Raw genomic sequence first — 6,000 nt, 5'->3', positions numbered from 1 at the left:
GATCAGGTGGCGGGGGAGGACGCTGGACAGACCTGGTGCACCTAAACGCGTAGTGAGGGTGTGCTGGGAACGTCTACCAGAGGCCCCAGTCTGCGAGATCTTCAACGCACACCTCCGGCAGAGCTTCAACAGCATTCCGAGGGAGACTGGGGACATTGAGTCCGAATGGACCATGTTCAGCGTCTCCATTGCCGAAGCTGCTGCATTGAGCTGCGGCCGCAAGGTGGTTGGTGCCTGCCGTGGTGGTAATCCCCGAACCAAATTGTGGACACCAGAGGTGAAGGGAGCCACCAGGCTGAAGAAGGAGTCCTATCGGGCTTGGTTAGCCTGTGGGACTCCGGAGGCAGCCGACAGGTATCGACAGGCCAAGTGGAATGCGGCTCGGGCAGTGGCTGAAGCAAAAACTCGGGTGTGGGAGGAGTTCGGAGAGGCCATGGAAAAAGACTTTCGGACTGCCTCGAAGAGATTCTGGCAAACCGTCAGACGTCTCAGGAGGGGAAAGCAGTGCTCTACCTGCACTGTGTATAGTGCTGGCGGAGCGCTGCTGACGTCGACTGAGAAAATTGTCAGGCGGTGGAAGGAATACTTCGAGGACCTCCTTAATCCCACTGACACGTCTTCCGAGGAGGAAGCAGAGTCTGGGGATGAGGGGAATGACCCGCCAATTTCCGGGGGCGAGGTCACTGAGGCAGTTAAACAACTCCTTGGTGGCAGAGCCCCTGGTGTTGATGAGGTCCGCCCCGAGTTCCTGAAGGCTCTGGACGTTGTAGGGCTGTCCTGGTTGACACGCCTCTGCAATGTTGCGTGGAGATCAGGGGCAGTACCTGTGGACTGGCAGACCGGGGTGGTGGTCCCCATCTTTAAGAAGGGGGACCGGAGGGTGTGTTCCAACTACAGGGGGATCACACTCCTCAGCCTCCCTGGGAAAGTCTATGCCAGGGTGCTGGAAAGGAGAGTTCGTCCGTTAGTCGAACCTCTGATACAGGAGGAACAATGCGGTTTTCGTCCTGGTCGCGGAACACTGGACCAGCTCTTTATCCTCTCCAGGATACTTGAGGGTGCATGGGAGTTTGCCCAACCAGTCTACATGTGTTTTGTGGACTTGGAGAAGGCATTCGACCGTGTCCCTCGGGGTGTCCTGTGGGAGGTGTTGCGGGAATATGGGGTGTCTGGCCCATTGCTACTGGCCATTCGATCCCTATACAACCGTTGCAAGAGCTTGGTTCGCATTGCCGGCAATAAGTCGGACTCGTTCCCGGTGGGTGATGGGCTCCGCCAGGGCTGCCCTTTGTCTCCGGTTCTGTTCATAATTTTTATGGACAGGATTTCTAGGCGCAGCCAAGTGGCGGAGGGCTTTCGCTTTGGTGGCCTCAGAATCTCATCTCTGATTTTTGCAGATGATGTGGTTCTGTTGGCTTCATCGGGTGAGGGCCTCCAGCTCGCACTGGAACGGTTCGCAGCCGAGTGTGAAGCAGCGGGAATGAGGATCAGCACCTCCAAATCTGAGGCCATGGTCCTCAGCCGGAAAAGGGTGGAGTGCCCACTCCGGGTCGGGGATGAGTTCCTGCCCCAAGTGGAGGAGTTCAAGTATCTCGGGGTCTTGTTCGCGAGTGATGGGAGAAGGGAGCCGGAGATCGACAGACGGATTGGGGCTGCAGCTGCAGTAATGCGGACGCTGCACCGGTCCGTCGTGGTGAAGCGGGAGCTGAGTGTAAAAGCGAAGCTCTCAATTTACCAGTCACCCTCACCTATGGCCACGAGCTGTGGGTAGTGACCGAAAGAACGAGATCGCGGATACAAACGGCAGAAATGAGCTTCCTCCGAAGGGTGGCTAGCCTCTCCCTTAGAGATAGGGTGAGAAGTTCGGCCATCCGGGAGGGGCTCAGAGTAGAGCAGCTGCTGTTCCACATCGAAAGGAGCCAGCTGAGATGGTTCGGGCATCTGACAAGGATGCCCCCTGGGCGCCTCCTGGGTGAGGTGTTCCAGGCATGTCCCACCGGGAGGAGGCCCCGGGGCAGACCCAGGACACGCTGGAGAGATTATATCTCTCGGCTGGCCTGGGAACGCCTTGGTATTCCCCCGGATAAGCTGGAGGAGGTGGCTGGGGAGAGGGAGGTCTGGGCCTCTTTGCTTAGGCTGCTGCCCCCGCGACCCGGCCTCGGATTAAGCGGATGAAGATGGATGGATGGATGGATATATATATATATATATATACACTCAACAAAAATATAAACGCAACACCTTTGTTACTGCTCCCATTCCCCATGGGATGGACGTAGAGACCTAAAATTCATTCCAGATACACAATATAACCATCCCTCCCAAACGGTGGTCACAAATCAGTCCGAATGTGTGGTAGTGGGCACATCTGCTATATTGAGATAATCCATCCCACCTCACAGGTGTGCCACATCAGGATGCTGATCTGACATCATGAGTAGTGCACAGGTGTACCTCAGACTGCCCACAACAAAAGGCCACCCTGGAATGTGCAGTTTTGTCTCACAGCAAAATGCCACAGATGCCACAAGCAATGAGGGAGCGTGCAATTGGCATGCTGACAGCAGGAATGTCAACCAGATCTGTCGCCCGTGCATTGAATGTTCATTTCTCAACCATAAGCCGTCTCCACAGTCGTTTCAGAGAATATGGCAGCACATCCAACCGGCCTCACAACCGCAGACCTCGTATAACCACACCAGCCCAGGACCTCCACATCCAGCAGGTTCACCTCCAAGATCGTCTGAGACCAGCCACCCAGACAGCTGCTGGAACAATTGGTTTGCACAACCAAACAATTTCTGCACAAACTGTCAGAAACCGTCTCAGGGACGCTCAACTGCATGCCCGTCGTCCTCATCGGGGTCTTGACCTGACTCCAGCTCGTCGCCGTAACAGACTTGTGTGGGCAAATGCTCACATTCGATGGCGTCTGGCACGTTGGAGAGGTGTGCGCTTCACGGATGGATCATGGTTCACATTGTTCAGGGCAGATGGCAGCTGAGAATGTCCCAGTTCTTGCATGGCCAGCATACTCACCGGACATGTCACCCATTGAGCATGTTCGGGATGTGCTTGACCGGCGTATACGACAGCGTGTACCAGTTCCCACGAATATCCAACAACCTCGCACAGCCATTGAAGTGGAGTGGACCAACATTCCACAGGCCACAATTGACAATCTGATAGACTCCATGCGACGATGTGTTGCACTGCATGAGGCAAATGGTGGTCACACCAGATACTGACAGGTTCTGGGTCCCCAGACCCCCAATAGCGCAAAAAACTGCACATTCCAGGGTGGCCTTTTGTTGTGGGCAGTCTGAGGTACACCTGTGCACTACTCATGATGTCAGATCAGCATCCTGATGTGGCACACCTGTGAGGTGGGATGGATTATCTCAATATGGCAGATGTGCCCACTACCACACATTTGGACTGATTTGTGACCACTGTTTGGGAGGGATGGTTATATTGTGTATCTGGAATGAATTTTAGGTCTCTACGTCCATCCCATGGGGAATGGGAGCAGTAACAAAGGTGTTGGGATTATATTTTTGTTGAGTGTATATATAGTTTTAGGATTCCTTTCAAAAGAGCCACCTGGCACTACGATGATTTTGACTTTTGCCAGTGTCACCTCGAAACAGTTTCTCTCCAGAGATGGGTGTGGAAAGATTTGCAGAAAAAAACGGCGGATGAGGGGCGGCCGAAGAGTACACTTTAAGTACTGAATATTATGTAACTTATTTATGCGCAAATGTTTAATAACGAAGAACATTAAAACATTACTGTTGGCCACATGTCGGCAAAGTTATGTGACATTAGTGACGTTTGTACTAACTTGGTTTTAAAGCCTTTACTTTAAAATATATACCGTTCAATAGCTGACCTTAATCTTACAGAGAATGATCAAAGCTCATGTAGCAAGAAACAAACAAATGAACAAAAGATTTTCTCCTTCATTTCTGTCAAACACAGCTATGACACGTTTCCAGTGGTTAGTATCATGGTTGCTAGGCAACCTGGGCATCGCAACGGAGGCCTTTTTTTTTTTTTTTACTTTATTGACAAACAACAGTATCAGCGCAACGGAGGCTAGACCGTCCCATTACACAAACCTCGCACTTCCGGCCTTAGCGGTCTTTGAGTACGCGGCCCTTGAGGATCATTGAGGCTGCGTACTTTAAGGCTGCAGACCCTGAATTGGGAGACAGCCAGTGATTCGTTTTAGTGATGGGATTTCCGGCTCTTTTTAGAGAACCGGCTCTTTCGGCTCGGATCACTAAAAACACTCCTAAAAATTCATTTCTTTTATATTATGAAATCAACAAATGTAGAGGTTAGGAGAAGAAACTGGAAGAGGACTGAAGAAAAATAGCTCTATATATTGTTTGAGAGAGATTAATTATTAATATACTTTGTAATTTCCAACTGCTTTTCTCTTTCAAGCATATTAGACATTAATCTTTTAACACATTGAACTGGCCTTTGTTCATTTTTGCATTGTTGCATGACCTATGCTAACATTAATGTGTAGTTTTATGTGGAACTCATATCCTTTAAATCTTTAAATTTCTCTTTCTGTTTGTATTCTATACCTCACACACATTAAAAACACATGCAGGTAGATGTAAAGTGGAAGGTTATTGGGAGTGAAACCACCAAACAAATTTTTTAGTTTGCATACAGCAAAGTGCAAATGCTCCAACAATCCATCAAGCGGTGTGGCTTCGTAGCTTACCAAAGTCGTACTAACACTTTTTGACAGAGTTTTGAGCGCCGTGTACTACATAAAATCAGTTCGAGATCAGTAAGCACAACCAGAATTCCTACATAAGGCGCACCGGATTATAAGGCGCACTGTCGATTTCTGAGAAACTTAAAGGATTTTAAGTGTGCCTTATAGTGCGGAAAATACAGTATATTAGTGTTTTATCATATTATTTAAAAAAGTATTCATTACAATGAAATATTAGCTACATAAAGTAACAGAGAGGGTCAGAGCACTACGATGATTTTGACTTTTGCCAGTGTCACCTCGAAACAGTTTCACCCCAGTCCTTGGATTCCTCAGGCCTCCAGAGACGACACGAGGACTCAGTAGTTACTTCACAAAACTGTTATTCATCCACAATCACTGATGCACCTTCTAGAAGGGAGATGTACAAGACCGGGCAATTCCTCTGCAAGATCTCCATTACCCGCTGTTTTATAGAAGCGACCCCCACCGTAAACCCTATATGATGTGCCATAAAACTAAAACACTGTGTTTGTGTATGTGTGTGCAAGCACGTGACTGCCTGCGTGTGCACATACCTGTGTGTGTGTGTGCATGTGTATATATGTCTCTGTGTGAGGGACTTCCTGCCGGTCATAAAAGTCCATCTCCCGTCCAGACCACAGTTATCCAGTTACAAATACTGAGACCGCCACCCAGGTATCCCCTGGAGAATTTCCACTCATCTCTCTTTGTTTTACTTTCACAGCTCAAGGTGGGGGAGGGTCTCCTACAAGTCTACTCCTAACTTTGTGACACATTTAGGCCTTTATTACATCCAGGGCAGTTTCAGTGTCTTTACAATACTTCTACATCCTATCTAACACATTTCTAAATCCTAAAATAAGCTACAAATATCTTCACCAGTAAGTGGCAGTAACAGCTAGGACAGATGGCACAGTACTCTCTTGCAAAAGTAGCACAGACCAGTTATGGCAATGAAAGCCCACAGTATCACAGACCTGCTATTTTGCTGTTATTAAGTGAGAGTAGTATACAAGCATTATACACAGTTTTTTTGTTTGTTTTTTAAGTTGGTACTTCTTTAAAGTAGAAAGGTGTTTAATGTGACAAAGTAAGGGGACAGGGTGCGTGGAGGTTATGGTTGCGCCAGCTGAATCATGTTAGTCCAATGTTAGTGACTTTTTAACTGTATTGTCACATCAGGAATAAAAGAAATAAATGTAAATAAAAATAAAAACATCCATTTCTGACCTAAA

This window comes from Copadichromis virginalis, linkage group LG23, assembly GCF_057382275.1.
Source record: "Copadichromis virginalis isolate Kocher_CV1m ecotype Utaka linkage group LG23, C_Virginalis_male_GT1.1, whole genome shotgun sequence".
NCBI classification, from domain to species: Eukaryota; Metazoa; Chordata; class Actinopteri; order Cichliformes; family Cichlidae; genus Copadichromis; species Copadichromis virginalis.
This window is presented reverse-complemented; position numbering follows the sequence as displayed.